At 45.9% G+C, this 8587-nt stretch overlaps 1 long non-coding RNA gene across 1 annotated transcript in view; it reads left to right on the plus strand.

Moving 5' to 3' along the window:
- LOC146796951 (uncharacterized) overlaps positions 1–8323 on the plus strand; it is a 35621-nt gene extending 27298 nt beyond the window's left edge. Inside the window, exon 3 of the long non-coding RNA XR_014969964.1 lies at positions 7994–8323. This is a non-coding gene — a long non-coding RNA (uncharacterized LOC146796951). The remainder of the gene's footprint in view (positions 1–7993) is intronic.
- Positions 8324–8587: the final 264 nt, after the last annotated feature.

Genomic DNA, 8587 nt, shown 5'->3' on the forward strand with positions numbered 1-8587 from the left:
CAATTAGCTGCTGTACCTCCAACGCTGTGGTCTGGGTCTTGCTCAATGGCGTATAACTAGTCAGTCAGCTTGTGATGAACTGTGCACTCCAGGGTGAAGTTTACCGAGATTTTGTTCATGCTGCCCTTCGGGAAAGTGTGCATTTGTTTGAGGGAGGTACCTATTTTCTCCACAGCCGTGAGTACAGTCTAGTTTCATGTCCAATGTGTCCGCTGACACCAGCCCCAGCAGCCAGCGACCCCTAGCCACTTGGTCCACTGACACAGAGGGGCAGCCAGGTGTAGACGGTGCTCCCATGTGCAAGCAACCCATCATTGCGCCAGACGCCCAGGCACTCTGTATGACATGCAGTGCAGTGCAGTGTAGCCAGTCATCCCCTCGTCTCCAGTCAGGTGTATGCTAGCAGAAATCTTCATTCAGGCGGCACCAAAGGAAATCCCCATACACCCAAAAGCGCAGTAACCAGGGGCAAAGAAAGGTAGCACCAGCCGGTGCACTCCTCTGATCTAACAGTGGCAGCAAGATCCCAAACTGACCCCCTAGCCCCTGGCACCCGCTGCCACCAATGGTCGATACAAGTGACTTGTGCCAGTTAGTGGAGTCCCCCACCAGTCTTGTACAGTGTTCTTGGAGATGTGGGTCTGCTGCAGGGCAGGTATTGCTCAGGGCATGGTGTGTAATGCCCACAGTTGTTAGGCCTGGGCCTGACACAACCACTGGGCCTCCTCCACTCCCCGTCCCATCTTCTTGTCACCTGGGCATCAACACAGGGGCTCAATCCACCACACTCTCTCCGGATCTGTGACTCAGCCAGCAGGAGCCTCATTCAGGCCAGATTTCAGAAGCATGGGTACACCTCCAAGTCTGCTGTGGAACCTCCCGATGTAGGTGCTGCAAAAGGGCCCTCTTAGGTGCAAAGTTGTGTTGCTCCCACCACACAAGTCCGGAACAGCTCAGAGGTCTCACCCTCTACAGCATCCATGGAGCGCCGCCTTCTCCAGCCAGTGATGCAGAGAGGTGCCGTCCACCATCAGCAATCTCCTCTGTGTACCCCGCTGTAGTAGTGGCGCGTGTTATGCAATGTTGACCTCCCCACGTCAGAGTGCAGGAGCACCTCTACCAATCACAGCTCCAAGAGGCACCAGGTGGTCTTCCCACATAGGTCAGTAATGTGTCTCCATGCGACCTGCTGGACTGTACCAACAGGTAAGGGCGATCGTCGGCGCCTCAATGTATACCACTGCCACCCACTGGCTTGGGCATTACATGGCCCGCCTCCAACATCAGGCTGCAGGAACTCCATAGCACTAGCACCTCCCACTCTGGGTCTCAGATGCAGGCCCAGCAAGTTCTCCAGGCCCCAGGGACTGTCCATGCTTCCAGGCATCGGCCGCCATAGTGTCGCAAGGATGGTGCAATGAAAAGTGCTGCATCACATTTTTTCCCCAGAGATGTACCACTTTTCATAAATGAGGGCCTGATTCAGCATTTCTTCTTACCCGTAGACTCTGGCTGGTTGTTCTGGCTGTCGGGGTGCTTGGGTGGGTTGTTGATCTGTGCCGAACTGGGTCCTGGCTGCTACATTCTGTATTCTGGTGTTTTTATTTATTTTTTTCCTTTGAGGTCTCTAGAGGCTGAAAAGTGACGTTGGACTGACTAACGTGAATTTTTTTGCCGCTAATTGGCTGGCCGTCACTTTTGTACTACTAACGTGTATTTTTCTATCACCTTGACGCTAGTGTTAGTGACAGTTTTTCCAGCCGCTAGCTAATTCTGATGCCATGTAGCGTCAACTTGTAAATACGTAGCAAACATAGCATTAGGATTTGGTGATAGGCAGCGGTAAATAAAATTGCCACTAAGCAACGTCAAAACTGCTTAGCGGCAATACTTGTAAATATGCCCCTTAGTGTGTACTTGGGGATATACAGGAATATTGTCCGGCAAAGAGAGTATGAACTTCCAATTCCTTCACTCTTCAGACCCAAAAGGAGGTAATCCTAGAGTCACCAGATGATCAAGATTATAGGAACCAAAGTTCCTCATGTTGATTCCTTTCCAAACACCCACTTTTCTGGTCATAAGTCTGATTGGAAAAACCCCTTTCAGAGGAAGACCTCGAGGGTCCTTTATGTAAGACTCCCAAGTCCCATAGATAAAAAAGAGAAGACAGGAAAAAGGGTCCACCTATGTTATGAGTAGGTTTGCCTTCTGAGCCGTGGAAGGCAGACACAGACTTCAAAATTCCCAGAGAAAGACCCACTTCTACGGTGTGCCTGGACAAATGCCAACACAACTGAACAAGACCAAGCAGTAGGACCATATTTCCTAATAATAGTGGTTTGCTTTATAGCAGCAGAGCCTACTACTAAACTACTGTTGATTAGTTTCTTAGAGCTTTCAATAACAGGTATTGTTCTTTACATATTATTTTTTCCTCATAAGCCATAAAAGACTGGATAGACAGTTGCATAACATTTCTATTGGCCCTTGATTTTCACCCATGTAAAAGAAAATACTGTAGAGAGTGTCTCACTTGCCAAATGACTAGCCCATATAAAACCCTTAACCCCTTCGGTGCTCATGACGGAACGGTTCCGTCATGAGCCACGGTTGAGCTGTGCTCATGACGGAACCGTTCCGTCATGACCACGCCCGCGCAGGAAAAGATCAGCACAGCAGGGGAATCCGTCCAGCATGGAAGGGGTTAATGCCGCTCTGCAAAGAATGCCTTTCGTCAAACTGCATTTTGAGCAGTAAGGGAAGTCCTCTAATTACTTTCAGAAATAGGGTATAGATATATCCTTTTACTTGAAGATTAAGCCATCCATTACCCAGAAGCTATTCCTCAAAGACAGATGGCTACAAGTCAAATATCCAGTGCACACTTTATAGTATTCTCTCGGTCTAATGGTCCAATATATATGTTGGCAGTAAACATACTCTATTGCAATGGTGATGGAGCATGCCGACCAACATAATGGTCCACCCACTAGATTTAGATGTGTGCGGACTATAGGTGTAACCACGGAGGAAATTATTTAGTCTCTGCCATGTTTAAAACCCCTCCAATGGCACTTTGGAGTAAGGGCTGTCTGATGTAGAGCTCTAAATCTGCACAACAAATTAAGATGGGTGAAATTAGAGGTCAGTTTTTACTTCCTGTTATCACCAGGAAAACCCAAGTGATAAGCAAAAGTGAAAACTGCAAAATGCTCCCTTCGCCATCAGGTAGGATTCCCATGGCAAGTAGAGTATTTTATTTTTTTAAAGAAAATCGCACTTTGGCATTTAAAAAAAAAAAGAAAAACAGTTTGGTGCACAGCTCCATCATCCTGACTGTATCGAATCGCAAAAAGCATTGTCAGGAAGGGCTAAGATGGTGGTTCCTGACAATGCAAGTGATATAACATCAAGCAAGAACTATCAACAAGGAAAATGAATAATGGTACAAGTCTCACGGATGCAGAAATAAAGACAACACATCGCAGGAGAAAGAACCAATAAAGCAAGAAAGAATGGATAAGATGCATACATTTGAACGGCAATATCTCCCACCCTTCCCTAAAAAGAGATTATAAAACCAGAAATACATTTGTAGCATTTTGTAACATACACTGTGACGTAATGTACTATAACGCAACGGGTAAAAGACCCCACAAAACCAATGCCCAAATAACCTAGAGTAGCGCTAAAGGTAGCATACCCTGCAACTACAACCCCAAGAGAAAGGTAAACAAACATGAATATGGGTCGTCACCCATAAAAACGCCCGTGAAGGGATGTACATTAGTACTGCGCGCAACTATTAATGGACTAAGCCAAATCCCAACCTAGTGTAAGGGTTAACCTAGGTACTCTACTGATAATTGCATTATCAGTAGAGCACTGGCGCATGTGCCCCACGCCGGTGAGCGATCACAGAACCATAAGATGTACACTTTAAAGTAAACATAGCAAGCACTGAAATAACCATAAAATAACAAAGTCTGCTCACACAAACACAGAATAAAGAGTCTACCCAATGGTTAATCTTTCAATACTTTACCTCGAAGAAGTGAGACCAAAGCATAGCAAAATAAAATGCTAGCTGGGAACAACACCATATCCAATAAGTGTTCGGTGTCAACAGTGGGAGGATGCAGGCATGTAACTCAGTACCGCCAAATACAGCAACTATCCGGCGTGATGAACACTGAAGGAAGAAAAATTACTAGTAGCCGGAATACAAAAGACAAGTCATCGCATGGATCGCGGTTGCGACAAGTAGCTGGCTTGTACACTACTGTGGGAAGAATTACCCATGTACCATACCTCCGACGTCCATGAAACGAAGATTCTCAAGAAACGACTATTCCAGAAGAAGTTACAGTCATAAGCACTCACGTTGACTTTCACAAACAAAAGCTTTATTGAATTCAGCACGAACACCGTGGTTGGCTAGAAAACCAGAGAGCAGCACAGAACGTTATATGATTATGTGCAACCACCAACCCTAAGGTGGCGGCACGTTTTTTTACGTTGCGCCGGGTGGCTCCCGGCACATAAATGCTCCATAAGCGTCCTGTGTGACACTTGACCGTCATAGAGGATCTACGAAGATGAGCACGTCATGCAGGATCCCTCGAGGAAACATCAGGTAAATTTGCGCGTGCTGTTTGTGACTCGCGCCCAGTTTGAATTTCAAACGAACGAACAGTTAAACTAACCGTTAAGCGCTGCCAGACACAGAAAATAAATGAAAGGCTCACCTCAAAAAGACGCCGAAAAGTGTGCCATTGGGCAGTTTCCTTTGTATTTTACCGCAAAACAAGTTGAAAAAAAAAACTGTAGAAAGATACGATACACCAACTCGGCACTGACAATGCCAAATGTAGCGCAGCATTGCGTGTCACCCGCAGAGCAGTGTGCACACTCCATGTCCTCCCACAACTGTGCGGCAACTTCAACACCGCTGCCCATACTGCGCCTGCAAACTTCAGTGCAAGTCCCGATCCGAGTGGATCTCCGCTCCAATGAAAACCGGAACCAAAATCAACACGACCCAGAGTGCCCCAAGAGTAGACATCCAAAGGTTGGCAAAGTCGGGGCAAGTCCGTTGTTCCTTTTAACATACTGTTGCATCGTAGCACTTGGTTTAAAATCCTTGTCAGGAATCACACATTGTCCATCTGTGCTACAACTGCACGCAGATCATTTATGACACTCCCATTGCTTGTGAGAGCTTAATTGAGCATACCACACGTCCTCTATGCCCAAATCTTGTGATACCACACCGTAACTGTGTGGTGCATGCAGGTACAAACGTTACTTTAGATCCCAAAATGCTGCACATGTCCCAATACACCACAACTCTATATCTGCGCACTAACTGTTTTTTCTGACCTCTAATTGACGAGGAATCACATTGTGCCTTTAACTTAAAAACTGTAGACTGTGGCTGGAACACCAACAACTGGCGGTAGAGAAGCTACCCATCCAACTCTCCATACCTTTTTGAAGGTAACAACGTGGCTGGAAGATGTGGCTGTAGTGCAACTACTCCACCAACTCACTGTAATCCTTTATGTGGCAAACGTTGTGGCTGGAACACCAAATGCGGCTGTAGCTTAGCTACTCCTCCAACTCACTGTAATCCTTTATATGACAAACGTTGTGGCTGGAACACCAGATGCGGCTGTAGCTTAGCTACTCCTCCAACTCACAGTAGTCCTTTAAGTCACTGTAGTATTCCCAGGCTGTAGTGTCCTTTGGTGATGACACTTCTCTGTGGGGCTGTCCGTTGGGAGGACACTGGTGGGGCTGGCGCTGGCTTGCCTGGGAATTCTTTCTTAGTAGATGTAGTGGCTTGTAGGATCTCTTGTTTTCTCTTTTTTTTCCTTTGTAGTTCCTTAGTTTCTGTGCTGTACCAAGAGTCTCAAGGGTCCAAGTCCGCTCGTCACCAAAATTATGCTGTGATCTATGAAGATAGACACCTGAAGCCAGGAGTTATTATTAAGTCTTCTTTATTCAATCTCCAGTACAGGTCACATCTGTCTTGACCCCAGCCAGCCTATTGTGGTACCAGCCCCACCAGGAGCAGCCTGCCTAGCTGCTCAGCCTATCTCTAACTGCCAACACTCATCCACTCAGACACCCAGGCATTCCATGCATCACAGGCACACCAACATTCCATGACCATCTCACGCTCTGGCTGAGCAGCTAGTGGCAGCAGTGCTGGACTACAATGTTATTCAATTAAGTAGGATATAACATTATCCCTTTTTCTCCAAAGAAAACGAAACAAGAAAGGGAGTAACCAAACATAAATACGAAAAAAACTCTAACCTAAGCATGTTCTAGTTTGTGAAAGATCCCACTTGGATTGCTAATCCATTGTGCTTTGCACGCGTGGGTTCGTATCCCATCCTCGTCGCCAGAATTATGCTGTGATCTATGAAGATAGACACCTGAAGCCAGGAGTTATTATTAAGTCTTCTTTATTCAATCTCCAGTACAGGTCACATCTGTCTTGACCCCAGCCAGCCTAGTGTGGTACCAGCCCCACCAGGAGCAGCCTGCCTAGCTGCTCAGCCCATCTCTAACTGCCAACACTCATCCACTCAGACACCCAGGCATTCCATGCATCACAGGCACACCAACATTCCATGACCATCTCACGCTCTGGCTGAGCAGCTAGTGGCAGCAGTGCTGGACTACAATGTTATTCAATTAAGTAGGATATAACATTATCCCTTCACAATGATGACCGAGTAGCCTCTCCACCAAAAGAAGGAATTGGACAAATAGTAAGTATGCCAGCAACGGAGACTGCTCTATCTTCACCGCTGACATACCCCTCTGATGCAACGCAAAAAGACAATGAACAGAATGCTGAACATTGTCAAACATTCACCCCCAGTCACAGATCTGGGTTTAACCCATTGTTATTTTTCTCGCTATGCCATTCTAGTTTGGACTCAGCCATATGCAAGTCAGCCTTGACCCTGTTCCCCATGAGAACAGTCCAGCCCAAACTGTTAGTCCAGGTCCTCCTTGCACCGAAAAACAAGCATCCTTGGACCATTTTTGGGGCATCACCCCTCATCAGTCAGGCTAGCTTGAAACCAGTGGCGTAGCGAGCATGGGACACCCGTCTAGGCATACCCTTCCCACTCAGGGTGAAAATGCAACACAAAAAAATGATGATGGACGGAATGATGAACATTGTCAAACATTCACCCCCAGTTACACATCTGGGTTCAATCTATTGGTATTTTGCTCGCCATGCAATTCTAGTTTGGACCCAGCCATTTGCAGATCAGCCTTGACTCTCTTCCCCATAGGAATGGTCCGGACCGAACTACCATGCTAGGTCCACCCTGGGGTGGTGAAGTGAGCTAAAGAAAGATGATGGATTCAAAAAGTGTCTGAAAAGTTTCGGCGCACCATCCATCATCTTCTTGTGTTTGCCTTATACTCCTCTGATGAGATGACAGAGTTAGGTACATCAAAAATGTGGCCTATTTTCTGCCAGTTCTATTTAGAATGGGCAAACGAATGGCCAGTCATCCAAAAAGTAGCAGAAAATGAAAGTAAAAGCATTTTAAAGACACCCATGCCATGGGGGATAACTTCCATTGAGAGTGGGTCACTGCTTTTATTCTAAAAAAGAAATGATCACTTAGTAGTTTTGATTTTTGAAAATAAAAAAAACTATTTTGAAACATATTACTTTGCATTTCATCTGTGAAGTGTACATATTAAAATAAAGTAATTGATGTTCTTAAATATATTTGATTTCAACCTCAATTGCACTGTTTATTACAATGTAATCAATTTATATTTTTACAGTAGAGGAAGCTCAATATTTTCAGCTCATGGTGTGAAATAAATATGTTTTCGCCAATATTTTCTGCACTGGAGAAAAGTAAATGCCACACTCCGACTTATGTACTTTGCTGATTGATGTGAGATTTGAATTAAATTGGTAAACCATAACCCTTTATCCTAGGCTGCAGCACGGGATATGATGTTGGTTCCCTGGTGACTTAACTCAGGATCACCGAAAAGACAGCAGGTGCTGATGGGACTGCTAGAGAGATGCTGCTGAGAGCCCCAGAATACTGGGGCTCTGAATGTGCTCAGGAGCAGTGATGGAGCTGGCAGAAAAGGTTACAGGCACCGGTTTGTGAGCTTATACCAGGCAAGAATCGCTGCAGGGGAGGAGAAGTTACTGCCTCAACCACTACCTGGAAGTTGTATGCCTTTCTGCACAGCTATTAATGCTGCCCGGTGTCACTGCTGCAAGAACTAGCTGTTAGACACCTGAATAATAAAAGTGTTTACCACCATGGGACTGGCTCTGAGTCTTCAGGGCCCAAGACAGTGAGGGGAGTGTAAAGGGTGGAAACTGATGGTTACCGACCTGTCTGAGCATTTTGTGCCCCCAATTGACTCAGAAGGAATAGCTGTCTACCCGATTCCCCCAGACTGTGTGTATGAAGCAATGTTTCCCTAGAACCCGGCTGATTATGATAAACCCACAGCACTATACTATCTGTGCAGGGGCCACATATACAGTGAAGCTTCTCTGAGAGAAGAAAAT

The sequence above is a fragment of the Triturus cristatus genome, chromosome 10 (assembly GCF_964204655.1).
Source record: "Triturus cristatus chromosome 10, aTriCri1.1, whole genome shotgun sequence".
Classification (NCBI taxonomy): domain Eukaryota; kingdom Metazoa; phylum Chordata; class Amphibia; order Caudata; family Salamandridae; genus Triturus; species Triturus cristatus.